The 19897-nt window shown below is 41.0% G+C and overlaps 1 protein-coding gene across 5 annotated transcripts in view; it reads right to left on the bottom strand.

Moving 5' to 3' along the window:
- Positions 1–12877, bottom strand: part of KANSL1 (KAT8 regulatory NSL complex subunit 1) — a 189686-nt gene extending 176809 nt beyond the window's left edge. Inside the window, exons 1-2 of one of the 5 annotated variants that reach the window (XM_087441337.1) lie at positions 12526–12877; positions 11374–11512 (exon numbers count right to left, since the gene is read on the bottom strand). The gene's annotated coding sequence lies outside the window, so the exon portion shown is untranslated. Of the gene's footprint in view, positions 1–11373; positions 11513–12275; positions 12410–12525 lie in introns of those variants that run through there. The other 4 variants (XM_087441340.1, XM_087441336.1, XM_087441341.1 and 1 more) reach the window with 4 other exon arrangements.
- Positions 12878–19897: the final 7020 nt, after the last annotated feature.

Consider the following 19897-nt stretch of genomic DNA (forward strand, 5'->3'; position numbering starts at 1 on the left):
AAGGTGATTCTTACCCTGAATTACCTCTAAGAGCCCACTGAGATACAAGAGGCTAAAATACTGTAGGTAGGAAAATGGCAGGTATTACAGCATGGACAAATAGAAAGTAAGGCATTTACAGGAAAAAATATAAGTTGTACCTAAAGGATTCGTGGCTGGCTTCCAGTCAAAAAAGGAATTTTTGAATAATTAATAGAATGTTCCCTAAAGACTATGTGATGGTCTATGCAAAAAGAGGGGGGAAAAAGTTGCAAATTCTATTAGTAACAACAAGGAAAAGACTTTAAACAGAACGAATTTTCCTATCCTTCTAATAAATCATAATTTAGTTATATCTGAAATGCAATTCTGATTGGTTACCATAAATCCAGAAAGGCAAAGCAATGCTGACAAAGATCCAGAGAAGTGTAAATGGAATGATTAAGGGCCGGCCCCGTGGCTTAGTGGTTAAGTGCGTGCGCTCCGATGCAGGCTGCCCGGGTTCGGATCCCGGGCGCGCACAGACGCACCGCTTCTCCGGCCATGCTGAGGCCGCGTCCCACATACAGCAACTAGAAGAATGTGCAACTATGACATACAACTATCGCCTGGGGCTTTAGGGGAAAAATAAATAAATAAATAAATAAATAAATAAATAAATAAATAAATGGAATGATTAAGAGGCTGAAGGAAGTATTACTGGAGATTACATTTTAAAATCAATTATCTTCATAAACAAACACAGATTCACAGATTAGCGGTTACAAGACAGGGGAAGTGGGGAGAGGGCAAAAGGGGTGAAAGGGCACATCTGTACAGTGACGAACAGCAAGTAGACTTTTGGTGGCGAACACAATGTAGTCTATACAGAAGTCGAAATATAATGATGTACACCTGAAATTTATATAATGTTATAAACCAATGTGACCTCAATAAAATCATCTTCAATTGAGAAACATGGAAGCCAAGGGGGCACTATGATCAAAATCAGAAAATGTATCAATATGGTAAATCTAATTTATTCACCAAATCTCAATACAACATATTAAGTTTTTAAACTTGAAAAGGTGGAGTCTTTTTTTCCACAACAGATAAAAGAAACTTGTGGAATGTGTTACCGCCAAGCAGTATTAGGATTAAGAATATTCAAGAAAAGAAGGGCATAAATTTACATATATTAAGTCCATTCTGGGTTCCTACAGGATAGAAGTGATGTCTGAAGTGAGGCCTTAAGTTTCTGAGGTTAACATAAGATAACAATACCTCACCTCAAAACATCCCTTGGTGCCAACTGAGACAGAACAACTGGCTGATAGCCCCCTGTCTAATAGACTCAGTGAGGCTTGTAGGTGTAGTTCCTTTCATTCCTTTACCTACGTATGTATACATATATTATATATATATATACACATTCTTTATCTGTTATACATTTAGAATCATCCTTACCTAGCTCCGTATCCTGAATTTTTAATTTATCATATATTCAACATTCTAAGACATTAAAAGTTCTTCCAAAATATTGTTGTATGGCTATATAATCAACCACCTTTAAATATGCCATAATTTACCCATTAATCTCGCTGCTCATTTAGGTTTATTCTCAATTCTCACTAGTATAAATAATGCTACAATGAATATCTTTGTTCACAAATCTGTCTATATATCTCTATTTTTTTCTTCTTAAGATAAATTCCTAGAGGTGGAATTACTGAGATAAAGGGACATCTTTAGGTTTTTCAATATATGTTGTCATAATACCTTCCAGAAAAACTGGGCCCAATGCACACTTCCACCAGCAGTTTTGGAAAGTGCCCCCTCACTACCTTTGACAGCATAGTTCAGTTACCAATATGATAAGTTAAAAAAAATAGTATATCATTTTACTCTGCATTCTTTTGATTACTCATCAGAATAAAAACATTTCTCATATGCCTCCTGGTCATTTGTATTTCTTCTTTGTGAATTCTGATCATGTCCTTTGTCATTAAGACTTTTCTTAACTTTCCTTTGGCTGTGACAAACTTTGAAAACCAGTTGAGATGGAGTAACATATCGGTGACTTCAGCCCCCTCTGCTGGCCAAAAAATTAGTACCACAATCAAGACCTAGATAAAAATAAACTGTAGGCTATGATCATAAGCTTGTTCATTTTCTGGGCTGTTGCTACAAACAATTTATACACAGTGATAAAAGATAAAACATTATATGTATAAACTCATACTTAACAGCACTGTGATGGAGAAGAAAGGAGACACCTGATCACTACTATATCAGAACTAATGTCACAATTCTTATAATCAGTTCACTGCCAAATATACTACCTGGTTGGAACATCACAAGCCTAAATAACATTCATTTCCCTATACGTTATTCTAATAATGTGAAAACATTCCAGTTACCAGATGACACTGGGTTGTCAGCAAACTGGCTCTCTTTTTCAAAAGGAAAAATAAGAAAATAAAAACTCCTATTGCCCTTCATCATTCAGGGGAGGATTACTAAAAAAAAAAGTAATCCTTATTCCAAAGCTCAGACTGAACAGACTGGGTCTATAGTTCCAAAGGGTAAGGCCAGGATTGGCAAATAGATGTGACTAACAGCTTTTCCACTGATACCCCCCTAAAGATGCAGTTCACAGGCTGGGCAATGCAGTTCTTAGACCATTCATTCAACACACATTTACTAAGTGCCATCACATGGCAAGCAGTGATGACAAAAGACAAGAGACAGCCTCTACTCTCAAAGAACTCAGAGACTAAGCTGGTGCGAGAAGCCAACCTGCCATCACTGCACAACAGAAGAAGTGCCGGCTATGCACACGCGCTCGAAGGCAGTGCCTGGGTACACAGGAAGCTCTCAGTGTCAGCTACTGTTGTTACTATCATCACTGTTATTAAAGAACTAGGAGGAGTAAGTTTCTAGAACAGGGCAAAGGCCATTTTAAACAGAGGCTACGCTTGTGTCAAGGCCCAGAGGCAAAGAAGCAACAAGGCACACAGAAGCAACTGCAAGCAGTTCAGCACCACCCAGTGCAGAGTGCTCAGGAAGGAGCAGAGACAACCTGGCAGGGGCCACATCACCAAGGGCCTAGGTGCTTAGCAAAAGCATTTGAACTTTACCTTGAAAGCCAGGTAAGCCATGGGAGAGGAAGCACACGATCATATGATGAGATCTGCATTATACAAGGATCACTTTGGCAGCAACTTGGAAGACAGAAGGTAATCAAGAAGAACAATCAGAAGGCAAGTGAAGGTCATGCAGGCAAAGGGTGATGGAGGTCTGAACTCAGAAGGGAGAAGTGGTGGCAACTAGGGAAACATCACGAGCTAGGATCTCAGGAACATGGTGACTAATGTGCCACAAGAAGGAAGCCTGACTTGACTGACTGGGTGGGTGATGGTACCATGCACTGGGACATGAAGATAGGAAGAGGCTGGACTTGGGAAAGTAGGTGATGAGGTCATTTTGAAATGAACATGGGACATCCAAGCGGAGATGGCCAGGAGGCAGCTGTGTGTATGGGACTGGAGATCAGAAGATCATTTAGAGCTGGAAAAACATTTGCAAATCATCAGTATATAGATGGCATGTGAAACACAAACTCACCTAAAATATGTCCCACGAACTACACAGGGTAAGAGGAGAGAGGGCCAAGGTAAGGCAAACACTGACATGAAAGAGGAAATAAGTGCAAAGAAAACTGAGAAAGAGCAGTCAGAGATGATGATGATGAAAGAAAGAGCCAGCACTTACATCATTTGTACCTTACTGTGTGCCAGGCACTCTTCTATGTGCTTGTCATGTATTAACTCATTTCCTCCTCACAACAGTCCTGTGAGGTAGGTGCTATTATTTTTCGGATGAAGTTAACTGAGGCACAGAGAGGTTAAATTACTTTCCCAAGGCCACACAGAACCTAAGTGGCAGAACTAAAATCTGAATCCATGTTTTGTATCACTACTCTACAATGCCTCTCAGAAATGAAGACAAGAGGCCAGGAGGGACCACCACTACTACCATGTCAGAGGCTACAAGGAGGCCTCAGAAGACAAGGGCAGAAAGGGGTCCTCTGAACTTGGCAAGAGGGGTGAATCTGTAAGGGCAGTCTCAGTGGAACACACAGGTAAAAACTGGACAGGGACCAGTGGCTGCAGTTTAAGGGTTTTGTTTTCTTAAAAAGAGAAAGAGATTTGAGTGTGTTATATATAAGCTGAGGGACAAAAGCCACGAGGGAAAGGGAGGTTGAAAATTGGTTGGGAAGAGAGACAACTGACAGCCAACTGACAGCCAGAGGTCCCTTACAGAGAGGAAGAAAATATAATGTTAATTTATATTTTGCATTTGATTCTTTCACCCCTGTTTTCACTCTCATTTGGCTGTCTCACTTACTAAATTATGATCTAGGTTGCAAACATTTCACAAGATGATTTCTTTTTTTTTTTTTTAATTTTTTTTTGCTGAGGAAGATCAGCCCTGAGCTAACATCCATGCCAATCCTCCTCTTTTTGCTGAGGAAGACCGGCCCTGAGCTAACATCTATTGCCAATCCTCCTCCTTTTTTTCCCCCAAAGCCCCAGTACATAGTTCTATGTCATAGGTGCACATCCTTCTAGTTGCTGTATGTGGGAAGCCGCTTTAGCATGGCCAGAGAAGCGGTGCATCGGTGCGCGCCCGGGGTTCCGAACCCAGGCCGCCAGTAGCAGAGCGCACACACTTAACCGCTAAGCCACAGGGACGGCCCACACAAGATGATTTCTAAGCAAGAAAAAAAGCTAACAAAAACTAAAATCACTAGACTGTTTAGAATAAAAAGATAATTTAAAAGATAGTATTTTTCAATTCCTTCAAATCAAATACCTGAATATATTCTCTGAGTTTCCAGAACTTACTACGGCTACTCCCTCTGTCCTCTGAAGCAAAACAGCCAACAATGCCCAGAGCTGCTTTCCTGCCCACTACCTGATTTCTGTCCTCCACTCCAGCCCCTACCACTGGTGCTCTGCCTCGGCCTGGTCAGCACTCCCTGGCCTAGTCGAATAGCCCTTCCTTCCACAGTCCAAACGATTACCCAATACCATGAACTCATTCACTTCAGGATAGGGACATGGGAGAAGGAATTGGGGAACTAGCCTCTGATGACAACTGACAAAGCAATTTCATGACATGTATTTATCTAGAGCAGTCAAAGGCCACTGTAAAAATCTGGTGAAAGCAACGGACCCCTCCTCGCCATAAAATGCACACAAGTAAAACCACATCATTTTGTACTGAACTGCCAAAAAAACATCATTCTTTATGTATTTTATCCATAGGAAAATCTCTCCAGCCATCACTAAAGATCTATTTACTCCTCCTTGGCAAATAATTACAAGCTTAGTTTTCTGGTATCCTAGCCTACCACAGAAAGAAAGCATTAAAATAGAGGGCAGAGCTGCTGGAGGGTGGAACAAGAACAGCAACAGCCTGACACTAAGGTAGGAGATCATCAAAGTGGATAACAGAAAAAAGAATATAAAAAATAGCCCAAGAGTATGTAATACATACATACTAGTCAACTAATACAGTATATTTTATGAAAGGTACATGACATTTCAGCACAGTACAGTAACTCATGGGCATAGTGAGGATCTTCAGTAATTTCAGATTATTACTAAAAAATAAAATTGTATACAGGGTGCTTTCTTTAAGGAGGCAGAGAAGCATGTAATACCTTTTAGAAAGATTTTCACCTAAATGATAATTTTTTAAAGTCTTAACACTAGAAATTTCCAGAGAGCAAACCATGAAATAAAGGTGCATAGAGGGCGGGCCCCGTGGCTTAGCGGTTAAGTGCGAGCGCACCGCTGCTGGTGGCCCGGGTTCGGATCCTGGGCGTGCAAGACGCACCACTTTTCCGGCCATGCTGAGGCCGCGTCCCGCGTACAGCAACTAGAAGGATGTGCAGCTATGTCATACAACTATCTACTGGGGCTTTGGGGGGAAAAAATAAATAAATAAATAAATAAATAGGTGCATAGAGGCCAGTGGTGACAGGCAAGGTTTCAAAACAAAACAGGGCCAGCCCCATAGTGTAGTGGTTAAACTTAGTGCACTCTGCTTCAGCAACCCAGGTTCTCTGGCTCAGTTCCCAGGCGCGGACCTACACCACCCGTCAGCCATGCTGTGGCGGTGACCCACATACAAAATAGAGGAAGACTGGCACAGATGTTAGCTCAGGGCGAATCTTCCTCCAGGGAAAAAAAGAGGAAGACTGGCAACAGATGGTAACTCAGGGCAAATCTTGATCAGCAAAAAATTAAAAAATAAATAAAATCAAAACAGAAAGGTCAGTAGCAGCCAGATCATCAGGTGTCTATATTTTACCTTAGAAAGTTTGAACTTTACCCTAAAGGCAAATAGAAGGGGAAGAGAAACAGACGGCTGGCCAAATCAGTCAGGCTAGAGGAAGAACTTCCTCAAGGTCTTGCTATTTCTGGGGTAACCCATACTGTCTACCCCAAAAATGACAGTTTGAAGCCAAATGTTGAAGGATAACCATGCCAGCTTCTTCAAAGATGGCATCTGATTGAATATAAAATATCTCTTTATTCATACAGGGAAGGGGGTGTTAATTCCACATTACTGGGTATCCTTAGCTCCCAAACCCCTAAAGACAGATACCTGGGCCTAATTCTTACAGATTAAGGAAACCCCAAGGTTCTATCAATTTTCACAAAGGATCCGACATGGAGAACAAGACTGTAATCTTGACCTTAATCTTTCAAATCAGAATTTCACTGATAGATTAAAAAAAAAGAATAATCTTACCTTCCAAAGTTTCAATTTTATTTTATTTTTTTAAACATCATATTTTTATTTTTATTTTTTTACTTTTTTCCCCAAAGCCCCAGTAGATAGTTGTATGTCATAGCTGCACATCCTTCTGATTTGCTGTATGTGGGATGTGGCCTCAGCACGGCCAGAGAAGCAGTGCTTCGGTGTGCGCCCAGGGTCCGAACCCGGGCTGCCAGCAGCGGAGCGCGTGCACTTAACCGCTAAGACACAGAGCCCGCCCTCAATTTTATTTAAATTAAAGTTTCAATGATAACAAAAATCCATATATATTAAAGATAAATGCATGAGAAGCCTAAAGAAATAATCTACTTCTTTAAATCATGTTACCAATTTGCACCAAAATTTTCATTTCCTATGTACAGGTGCTGAGGGTCTGCCACCCATGATGAGTGACATAAGTCTGCGTGGCTGACAAGGCTACTGGACGTTGTTATGGGTTGAACTGTGTCCCCCTAAAAAAGATATTTTGGATTCCTAACCCCTAGTAGCTGAGAATGTGACCTTAGTTGGAGATGGGGTCTTGACAGAGGTAATCAAGTTAAAATGAGGTCATTAGAGTGGGCCCTAATCCAATACGACCAATGTCTTTTGAAAAAGGAGAAATTTTAAACACACAGAGACACACACAGGGAGAACTCTATGACTGGAGTTACGCTGCCACAAGCCAAGAACTACCAGAAACTGGAAGAGAGGCCTGGAACAGATCCTGCCCTGATACCTTCAGAGGGAGTACGCCCCTTCCCTCAGACTTCTAGCCTCCAGAACTGAGAGACACTAAATTTCTGTTGTTTAAGCCAGTCAGTTGGTGGCACTTTGTCACAGCAGCCCTAGCAAACAGATGTCATGAAGAAAATGAGCAGTTCATGTTTACGGAGCACAAAGCAAGAGTTATGCTAAGCACTCTGCATCAACAAACTCATTTAGTCCTTACAAAGTCCACTAGGATCTAGGTACCATAATTATTCGCTTTTTCCAGATGAGGACACCAGGGCTCTAAAAGGTTAAGGAACTTGCCTAACATCAGCCAGAGCCCCCACTCTTACCATTAGGCTATAAGGAACTATTACTAATAGTAATTATTATAAGAACAGTAGTAGTTCACTAAGCCAGACACTATGTCCTTTACAGATATAACATACACAACAATCCTCTGAAGTAAATGTTAATAGTATTTCCAGTTCAAAGGAGGACCCCGAATCTCAGAGAGATTAAAAAATTGCCCAAGATCATACAACCAAGAACATGTGTCTCTATAGTGTCTCTAATTGCTAACTTGGGAGAATAAACAATGAAAATCTTTTTAACTAAAACTTTTAAGAGCAAGTAAATTTTTTAATGCTTGACCCTGCAATTCAATACTAGAAATACACATCTATAAATTCTAAATTCTTCAAGATCCCAGGAGAATATGCGTCCTAGATTACAGTACCCTTTCTGTATGTACCCCTTCAACCTCTGTTCAAGGGCTCTCTCCTCTCTCAGTGGTGGCCTCTTGCTGTTTCTCTGACTTCCAGATACAGGAGGAGAAGAAAACATGTAAGGACTGAGATATTCTTTTTTTAGGTTTTTTTTTAAATTTTATATTTAATTTGTTGATTTTGATACAAACATCACAGAGTGTAAAAAAATATAATACAGTGAGAAGTCTCCTTCCAACTCTGTCCTCCACCTGCCCAGTTCCTAGACTTAACAGGTAACCAATGTCACCAATTGCTTGTTTATTCTTCTAAAGTCTTTTTTTTAATGCATATACAACAAGCCAATACGAATTTTCTTTCTTAAAAACATAAAAGGCAACATCTCATACACACTGTTCTACATCTTGCTTTTATCACTTGACTGTGTATCTTTGAGATCTTTCCATATCATATTGAATTATATTTTAATTCTCTCTTTCTGTTTGCCAAGAATACTTTTTACTTCTTTCATCACAGTCCAGTCTAGCACACAAGGCAACCGGCAGTCCCTAAGAGCTATCTGAGACAAGTGATGGTGGCACCATACCACACACCAAAGACCACATCTCTCTCCTCTCTGCCTCCTCATCTTCACTTTGCTCTTTTCTCCAACTCGCCCAGCTCTCCTCCTTCTCCCTGTTCCTCTCTCATCTCACTCAGGCCCCAACGCTGACACCTGGACCAAGAAACATCAAACATCATTGAGACTGCTTAGTCATGGCTAGCAATAAAAAAGCTGTAGACCCCTGATAGAGAGAAAAAAGGGTAAATAATTTCCATGGGAACTTCTAATTGACAAGAATGCCTTAAATTGAGGAGTTTTTGTTTGGAGTTATTTTTCATTTGTTACTTATGTTTCCTTTGGTACTCTGGTTTGTGAAAACGGTGAGTATTGGCACTATTTTCTACAAGCACATACTCAGGCCTAACATTTTTTTTTTTAAAGATTTTATTTATTTTATTTTTTCCCCCCAGAGCCCCAGTGGATAGTTGTGTGTCGTAGCTGCACATCCTTCTAGTTGCTGTATGTGGGACTCGGCCTCAGGATGAACGGAGAAGTGGTGCCTCGATGTGCACCCGGGATCCGAACCCGGGCCGCCAGCATCGCAGCGCGCGCACTTAACCACCAAGCCACAGGGCCGGCCCAGGCCTAACATTTAAGTAATGCCTGATAGAACTAGAGTTCATTCTGAAATAAGATAATCAGAAACAAAGAGTAAGAACTAGAAAATGAACATTTTGGCTCCAAAGTATACATTTTAATTAGCCTACCATTTTTATTACTTAAAAATAAGTAGCTATAAACTGAAAATACATCTCAGAAAGATTTTAAGGACATTCACAACTGAAAAAGAGAAGAAAGCTCTCCCCCTTTTTTCACCCTGTAAATTCTACGCTATCCTCTTCTCTCAAAAAAGTGCCTTTTTTCCTGCCCAGATCAAACACTACAGTTTTTAAGTTTTTTTAAGGAATAAAAGGAGGAGGAAAATGTTAGCAAATAAAAAAATTGTTTAGACTCAGAAGAGGTCTTCCACTGATCAAAGGATTGGTAGGGAACATAAAATTAAGGCAGCCACACAACTACATTGTTAAGTAGTTAACAGGTAGCAACTCACAGAGTATGGAGTACTGACTTCCATTCTGTATTTCTGCCTTGCCAGAGGCCTTCGGTACAACTTCAGGAGTTACTGTGGAACTATATTATAATACCCTAGGTTCAGAGACTGAGAGGAAAAATCTTAAACATCATTTCATCTTAAAAAGCAGGCCTCTATGTACCTAATACATTAGTTAAAACCAAGGAAACTGTAAAATAAAATCCAATATATTGATCCCAAATTCCTTGGGTTTATAGGGAACTAGTACCCACTGATATCCTCTTGCCTGCTTCCTAAAGAGAACAGAGGCCACCAGGTCCTGGTGCTAAACACTGATACCAAAGAGAAATAGTTTTGTGCAAGCTTCTCCAATTCCTATGAGTTCAGGACTTCTGGCTGGGTTCCCCCATGCAACCCCTCCAACTCTACAGGGAGAATGGCTTCCCTTATACTAATATAAGCACCCATCACCCAACAATAGCAGCTAGAACATAAATGAAGATGAGAACTCAGTCTGCATTTACCTAAAGATTTCCCACAGTCCAAATATTTAAGTGACACAGACTGCATTATTGTCTGATTTATTCACTACATTAATCTGGAATTCCACAGGGCAGATTAACACACAACAATCTTAACTACACTAGTATCTAGCTCCAAAGAAAGGCAACAGATGTCACCTGGTGAAGCTGGTGGAGGACTCCATCACTCCTTATCTGTCTCTCTCCATCCTTCCTCCTACTTTCCTCCCTACACGTCTTAGGCTTTGCCCTCTGCTTAGTCCTATTGGAGAATCCTTTGGCCATCTATATAAAAGAGATTGGAAGGAGCCAAGAGCCTGGAGAACCACCACATCAATGAGAGCTTTCTCATCTAAAGATCATCTGTCCACACTGCCCAGAAGAGGTTTACTCTGTGAGATTAAACTTGGCACAAAGTGCTCTCTGTTGAGAAAAATAGTGTAAATTCTCAGGCAAAGGACTAGGGAGCAGCAGAACTCTCCAAAAGAGCTGTACATGTAAACCAACAGATCTTAGAATGTTCTAATATACTATATGAAGTTTCAGAGTAAACAAATGGTTAATGACACATCTTTTGTAACACATGAATCAGCTACAGATTTGCAAGAGTGGGACACACCCTAGTACCTATGACTGTTTCAAAAGTGGACCTGGATGTCTGAATTGCCAATCCATCCCACTGAGATTGGAACAGAATTGTACAACTAGGCAGGATGTCACAATTTAAAGTTAAAAAATAAACACATCATGATAATGAAGTTAATTTGAGAACTTCATTAATATTTTAAGACCAATAATCAATAGTAGCAATACAAAGTAAGGAATAGCCAATCAGTCCTAGGAAGCAAACACAATAGTAGTTTTCGAGGGGAAAAGAGTGTGGGTGAGAGGGTTGAAGGACTGCAAATTTAAGAACGAGAATATTCTCATTTCTAAAGGAAAAGAAATAAAATGAGGCCTTTAATTTAAAAAAACACATCTTACCTTAAGAGGCATCCAAATAGCATTCATAGTGTCAGGAATAGTTCAGACAATACTCAGAAATGAGCAAGAAGGGAGTTGTAGTAATCCCTCAGTGACGAAGTAGGAGCAGGTAGAAAAATTTTTTGTTTCAAGAAGGTATCTGAAAGAGAGGACTTGCATTTAGACTAAAAAATAATCAAGAATAAGCAAACAATTTAAGCTACCTAGACACAGATTTGAAGTACTACTTCCTTCACCATCCTAAAAAGATGTACAAAACACAGTCCCCTTTGGGAAAGGGCAAGTGTGTGTATCTCCATATATATGTAGAAATATATTTTACATAAAAAGTGGATTAAATGTGTAACACATACTTTAGATAATATAAAATTGCTTATCAAATAATTAGAAAACCATTATCCCAGATAGAAAAATGATTATCCAGCGTACTTCATAAACACGATTGAAAAGTCATTTGTTAACTGACCTTTTAAGAAAGACCCTTGTCATGTTTAATTTTTATTTAATAAATTAAAACCGCTCTGATCATTCCAATTGTCCTAAATTTTATTAAGCTTAAGTTTCAGAGCCGAATTCTACGTGAAAAATAAAATCTATTCTTAAGTGCTAGTAGCAAATAAAAGACAGAGATCTTTAAAAGCAGAACAAACAACTTAATTTTGAGGATGGGAGGGAGGCAAGTTTGCCTGCAGGTAGGAGGATGGCTTAAATGACCTCTTGTAGGATCCTTGTTCAAGTCCTCGGCCTGAATGAAAATTCCAGCTTAACCAGTTACTGCATCGCTTAAAATGGAGGCTTGCCCGAGTAGGGACAAAAATAACAGCACCCACCTCTGAAAAATAAATTTCGAAAAATCGAAGACTACAGTACCCTCATTTTTAAGAAAAATTAAAAATAAAAACCTCTGGAGTGGATTTGTTCTTGCTATGCGTTTGTCACTTCGGCTTCGAAGACTTGGCATCACTTTCCTTACCGGTCGTCAGATTTTTTTTTTTTTTGCGGGGGGGGGTGGGGTGGTTTGACTCTTTACCCCAGTCTCAGGAGGGTTTAACAGCCCCTCCATGATCCCCACCGCGAAAGCCAAGAGAAGAGAAAGGAGAGAGCCCGAGTTCCCACCCCTCCCCCCACCGTGGACCCTAGTCCCAAACCTACCCCTCCCCTTCCCTCAGAGGGGCGCCTCCTTCTGCCCCATGCCCATTGTTAGGGCGGGGGCGCGGGGGGAGTGGGCTCAGGGCAGGGGCGCCTGAGGCCGTGGCCCCGGCTCGCTTCAGGAGGGGCGGCCCGCAGGATGCAGCTTCCCTTCCTCTCGGCGTCGGTCCGTCCCACCTCGGCTCGGCCTGGCGCCCCGGACTCTGCTCGGCGCCCCCGGCCCGGGGCCCAGCCCAGCCCGTCCCCCGGGCACCAGGCCCCTGGCCCCTCGGCCGGCAGCCCGCGGCCCAGGCCTGCGGGTGGGCGCGGAGCGGGGGTCCCCGTGCCCCACACACGCGTCCGCTCCCCCAGCCCAGCCGCTTCCAGGGCCCTCGGCGGCGCCCGCTCCCCGGGCCCTTCGGCACCCCGCCTCCCGGCCGGGCCGCCCCCTCGGGCTCCCGCAGTCGAGGCCGCCTCCCCTTCCCCGCCATCACCCCTACCGACTCATGCCCCTACCCCCAGGGGCACCAGTGCCAACGGCTGCTCCCCCGGCCCCGGACCTACCTGCACGGCTCAACCAAGCCTAGAAGTGGGGGCGGGGAATCTTCCGCCCTCCTCTGTCTCTCATTGGCCCTTCCGGGGCACATCGTGAGCGCCATTGGCTGATGGCGGATGTCCGTCAGAGCGGTGGGGCGGGACAGAAGGGGGAGAGGGATGCTGGTGCCTTGGCGTCTCTGTCTCTGTGTATCTCGCTGTCTCTGTCTCTGTCTCGGCTCTTGGGAACGAGAGACATTTGGACGAGAGAACTGGAAGGGGCCTGGAGGTGGGAGGGATAGAGATAGGAATCCTGGTAGACCTTCCCACCAATCTGCCACTCCGAACCCCCTACCTAAGTCCCCTTTATATCCTCTTCTCCATCACCCCCAACCCCGGCCCCTCAGCCCTGTAGGTTCTTCATCCAGGAAGCGACGTGATGAAAACTCGAGCCGGAAGGCCATAGGGGGAGATTTTATATATGTGTATAAAATACACACACACAAATACTTATGTATGAAGTCAACCAGATATAAGGTCATGAGGGCCTGGAAAGGAAAGGGTACACATCTCACAGACAGGGAAAGACTTTGAGATATAGCCAATATAAGAAGGAATCAAAAATCCCTCTAAGAGCTGGCAGCAGTGGTTTCCTCCTGGGTGAGGAGCTGAGTGTCTAGGGGACCAGGTGGGAGGAAGACTTACATTTCACTGCATATCCTTTTGTGTCTTTTGATTTTTGTACCATTCACAAAGATTCCAATTTCTTTTAATTAATTGATTTAAATTTTAAAATAATTCTAAGGCCGCAAAACCAGGGGGACAGACAAGATGGTTGTCCAGGCAAAGTGAGACAACATGCAGATTTGGGGAGGAATCTTAGCTTTTAATATGTTCAGTTCCAGAAGCCAGTGGTAAAACCAAGAAGAGATGTGCCGGCAGCAGCTGGAGTTGGGGACCTTGGGAGAGGGCGGGCCATCTGGACTAGGGAAGGTTTAGGGTTCTGCACCTAAGTATGGTGATCCATGACGTGCTAAAAAATAAACTCCCCATAGACGTGTAAAGAGACACCCACAGTTAAAGGCAGAAGGATGAAAAGAAAGGGAAAAGGGTCAGTGAGGTAAGAAAAACAGAATATTGAAGAGGCACGAAAGTTAAGGGAGAAAAGGTCTCTGGAAAAATAGAATAATAAAATTATGAGAGCCTCACCATCTTGAGGCTCACTTCAGGGGCCCTGTTTAGGCTCATTAAATAAGAACGAAAGCCAACAAAATACCCATAAAGCAGAGTTCTTAACTTTTTCGCACCACAAACCCTTTTGGCAGTCCATTAAAGTATGTGGACTCCTTCTCAGAATGTTTTCAAACGCATACAAAGGAATTCAAAGGAAACCAATTACATTAAAATACAATTTTCAGAGGCTGGCCCGCTGGCACAAGCGGTTAAGTGCGTGCTCTGCTGCGTTGGCCTGGGCTTCGCGGGTTTGGATCCCTGATGCTCACAGACGCACCGCTTGTCCAGCCATGCTGTGGCGGCGTCCCATATAAAGCAGAGGAAGATGGACATGGATGTTAGCCCAGGGCCAGTCTTCCTCAGCAAAAAGAGGAGGATTGGCAGATGTTAGCTCAGGGCCGATCTTCCTCACCAAAAAAAATATATATACAATTTTCAAAATATTTTTTCAAGTGTGATGTAGTAATATATGTGCTTTATATTGATGTATTAAATAGTATGATATAATGGCAGGCCTAATGACCACCAAAATTTGGGGAAGTAAATGAGCATAGATAATATTTCAACATATCTTCAACAACTATCACATAATAGGAAAGTACATATGATTTCTATTGGTGACAAAACCGCAGACACTGCTAATACTACTTGATTTGTTGTCTCCATCCGTAATTGAAGGAAACACTAATTTTCTGTTAGACTTTAGCAAAAATAAAGGCATATTACTTTTCCTGATCCAAGTTCATAGATTTTGTAATCTGTGGACCACAGGTTAAGAAACCTTACCTAAAAAAATCATCCTTCCCGCCCTCCACACACCCACACCGGGATGTGACCCTGCCCTTCACCCCTTATTTCTGTCTCTCTCTTCCTCTTCCACACTTGCTAGGAGCACTCTCTGGTTCCCAGTCCCCCCTGCAGATGCCTGATGTCCCCCGTGACACAAAGAACAGGGATTATGAATGAGGGTTGGAAGAAAGATAAATACATCTTGTCTATATTCAAAAAAGAAGAGAGAAAGCTATGAGGTATATTACAGAGAAGATGGGGAAAAGGAGCCCAGGATGGAGTATCATTCATTCCCAAAAAGGAAAAAAAAATTATAAAAAGAAAACATCTGGGCTGGCCCCGTGGCTTAGCAGTTAAGTGCGCGCACTCTGCTGCTGGCGGCCTGGGTTCCATCCCAGGCGCGCACCAACGCACCGCTTCTCCGGCCATGCTGAGGCCACGTCCCACATACAGCAACTAGAAGGATGTGCAGTTATGACATACAACTATCTACTGGGGCTTTGGGGGAAAAAATAAATAAATAAAATTATAAAAAAAAAAAGAAAACATCTTTATCAGTTAAGAAAAAATCTTTTCTCTGAGTTATTAATTTTGCTTAAATCAGCCCTAGAAAACACCTTCAATCCAGCTCCTGATTTCATATATCTGTAAAATGGTGCAAAAAATAGTACCTATCTCCTAGGGTCTTTGTGAGGATTAAATTGTTAATACATAGAGTGGATTTGAAACAGTGCCTGACAGAGTCTAAACATTCAGTTTTTAACTACCATTATTATTATATTTGGCATCTTATATTCCAGGGCATTCCATGAAAATTCCTGGTATGATTATTTGTATTAATGACATATATAACAGCAAATTAAGAGCAATAAGAAGGTTAACCCAGAACACTTATTTTTCATTTAAATCCTTCAAAATTAGAATACTCCACTTTTTCCAGTCACATTTTCATTCCTCTAGGGGGAAAGAACATCAGTGCCTCTTTAAAGGGATTGTAAACTCAGAAAAAAATTTTGGCTGCTTATATTACAAAGAGCTAATTTCCATAATACTGTACATAAAGACCTCCTGCAAATCAATAAATAAAAACCAGCAATTCTCGTACACGGCTAATGGCAGTGTAAACTGGTACAGCCACTTTGGAAAAGACTTTGATATAATCTAATAAAATTTAAGATATGCATGCTCTATTTCAGCAGTCTCATTATTAGATATATATTATAAGAAAATGCAGAGTTTTAAGTGTCAGGATTACTGTACAAGAATATTCATACGAGCATTGTTCCTCGTTACCCCAGATTGGAAACATCCCAAATGTCTACCAAGGATAAAATGGTTAAATTGTGTTATATTTGTACAATGAAAATTAATAAACTATGGTTATATTCAGGAACATGAATAAATTTTTACAAAGGGATATTGTTGAAGACCCACAAAAAAACAAGATACAAAGAGTATATATAGTATGATTCCATTTATAGAAAGTTCAAAAGCAGGCAAAACTAAACGACATTGCTTAGAGATGCATAGATAGGTGGTAAAATTATAAGGAAGAGGAAGTGAACACAATAAAAGTCAGGAGAGCCAGTATGTGGCCGAGGGAGTTTCGTCTGATTGGGAGTGGGGATTGTTCTCAGGGGCTGGCAATGTTCTACTTTTTGATCAGGTGCTGGGCATATAAGTATTTGCTCTACAACTATTTATTAAAATGTACCCAAAAAGTTTTATATATTTTTCTGTACGTTTGTTACATTTCACAATGAAAATATTTTTAAAAAACAGCATCTCTGTAGAAAAATGGACAAAGGATATGACAGAAATTTCACAAGAAGAAAAATAAGAATGGTTCTTAAAGGAATGAAAAGATGCTCAACTCACTAAAAGACATGTATTTAAAATTCTGCTGAGATACTACTTTCATCTAACAGGTCATAAGGATAAACAACGTTTGCTAACACATTGTGTTGACAATGGAGAGGGGAAATAGCCATTTTTTTACAACACTGGTGAAAATGTAAGTTGTTTCAATATCTATGGAGAGCAATTAGGCAATAGCCATCAAAATTATAAATGCAAATACCCTTAAATTCAGCAATTCCATCTCTAGGAATTTATTCATTCATTCCCCAAATATTTATTAGGCATCTAGTATGTGGCTGGCACTGTTTTATACCCCAGAATTTATCTTACTGATATATTCTCTGAAAAGTCTGGAAACATGGGGCTGTTTATTTCACTATTATCATAAAGTTACTCATAACGAAGAAGGTTTGATTCTCAATCAGAGTATATAATTAAGATTATATCAGAGCACATTAAATAAAATTTTAAAAGTATAATAAATATTTTCTACTTCCAAATTTTTAGATAATCTGTATGTACACAGTTATTGGTTTTTTGTTTTTTTTGTGAGGAAGATCAGCCCTGAGCTAACATCCATGCTAATCCTCCTCTTTCTGCTGAGGAAGACTGGCTCTGAGCTAACATCTATTGCCAATACTCCTTTTTTTTTTTTTTTTGTTCCCCCCAAAGCCCCAGTAGATAGTTGTATGTCATAGTTGCACATCCTTCTAGTTGCTGTATGTGGGATGCAGCCTCAGCATGGCTGGAGAAGCCATGTGTCGGTGCGCGCCCGGGGTCGGAACACGGGCTGCCAGCTGCGGAGTGCGTGCACCCAACCGCTAGGCCACAGGGCGGCCCAAATCAAAACATTTGAGTTAGTTTATCTAGAGTCCCCACCGTTCTGACAAGAACAAAATGCAAGTGCAAGTACAAGCTACAAAATACAAATTGTAAAATTTTGGTGATTCAACATATGACTTAAACGCTCTTTATTTTTTTTTGGCAGTTTTTTGTTTTGTTTTGTTTTTTCCCTTTTTCTCCCCAAAGCCCCAGGAGATAGTTGTATGTTATAGTTGCACATCCTTCTAGTTGCTGTATGTGGGATGCCGCCTCAGCGTGGCCAGACAAGGGGTGCGTCAGTGCGCGCCTGGGATCCAAACCCCAGCCGCCAGTAGCGGAGCGCGCACTTAACCGCTAAGCTACGGGGCCGGCCCCTTAAATGCTCTTTAAAACTGACATTGCCCAATATAAAGATGGATGGTAAGATTCCTGCTAATGATTTGAATTTTTAATTTTTCTTTACTTAGATGACATTAAATAGCAAATAAAAAACACCATGACAAGTCAAGACAGAGACCATGAAAGAACGGAAAAGGCTTTATATTTTAGTACCTTCAATGGGACTTTTTTCCCGCTTTTTGAACAAGGGGCCCACATTTTCATTTTGCACTGGGTCCCTCAAATTAGGTAGTTGGTCCTGTCCATCACTTACTAATTTTGTGACGTTGGGCAAATTATTTAAACACTCAGTACCTCAGTTACCATCTCCGCAAAATGGGAATAATAATCATACCTATCTCATAGTGTTGTAGAGAGGACTAAATATGCTAATGTAAGTAAGACTTTTAGTATTGTGTTTAGCTATGACATAAGTATTAAATGTTATTATCATTTTGCTGTGTTGCTATTATCAAATATTCAATGGAATAGTTTTCAGCCATAAAAAAGAATGAGGAAGTCCTACCTACATATACTGCTACAGAGTGATCTCCAAAATATATTGTTAAGTGAATAAACAAAAACAGTATCAAACAACGTTTATGACGTATTTCCATTTGTGTAAGGAAGGAGAGAAAAAATGTCTTTACATATATACTTGTATGCACTTAAAACATGTTTCTGGAAGGATACACAATTAAATAACACTGGTTGCTTCCAAGGAGGGGAAACAAATAGCTGGAAGATGAGGTGAGAGGAGAATTTTTCTTTCTTTAAGCTTTTGAACCATGTCAAAGTATCACTTATTCAAAAAATGAATTAACTTAAGTTAAACATTTTAAATGTCTCTATATTTATTTTACACAATGCACTGCCAAGCACAGATGCCTAAATAAATAATTGTTGGCTGAAATATTTCTTAAAAATTTAAAGGGGATAATATCAGTTATAAGCTCTTAGTTCTAAAAGGACAGGAGTTTAAATTCTAAACTACAGTATCTAAAGTACACTTGACCTTTCCATCCTTTTTTTTTTAAGTTCCATACATAGAATCCCGTATGGTACTTTACAGAAAAACTAGAGAAAATCTTGGTGACTAGACAGACCAGGCGAGGTTAGGGAGTTTGTGCTCGTCTCAGATTGGCTAGTTTGGCATTAGATTGGGGTGACTTCCACCCGCCGGGTGCTGTGCTGGAGGAGCGGCAGTGAACAGGAAAACCGAATTCCATCTGCACCAAGTAATTACAATGTACTGTGATGAGAGTTAGGGTCATGGAGGTTCAGGTGACCCTAGGTGAGTATATTAGGAGGGCAAGCAAATTCAGTCCCAAAGTTTTATTGCCCCAACAATTGCATTTAGATCTTGTGATATACTAATAATGGTGTACTAATAATGTTTTCTAGTCAAAGATAATACACCTGAACCATTATCAAAAAGACCTGTTCCTTAAATTTGGATGATCCATTCACCTGCACCTGTGGGCCTCATTGTGACCAATCAATCTGTGAACATCAGGGGTGGGGATGTAACCTGGGGCCATGTAACTCACTAACAGTGAGTTCCAATAGGAATGGTTTTACCGTGTAGGATCTCAGGCAAATATTTAATGACTCTGTGTCCTAGTGTTCTCAGGAATAATATCTACCTCCTAGGGTTGTTGTGAAGATTAACACAGGTAAAGTCTTGCACATGGTATGTGTTCAATAAAGGTTGACTGATGCTGTAGTTATTATTGCTCAGTCCTTAGGACTCTGGCCTTCTGGACTAAAATATGAGAAG

This window comes from Ceratotherium simum, chromosome 16, assembly GCF_057802395.1.
Source record: "Ceratotherium simum simum isolate JZ-2026a chromosome 16, ASM5780239v1, whole genome shotgun sequence".
NCBI lineage: Eukaryota > Metazoa > Chordata > Mammalia > Perissodactyla > Rhinocerotidae > Ceratotherium > Ceratotherium simum.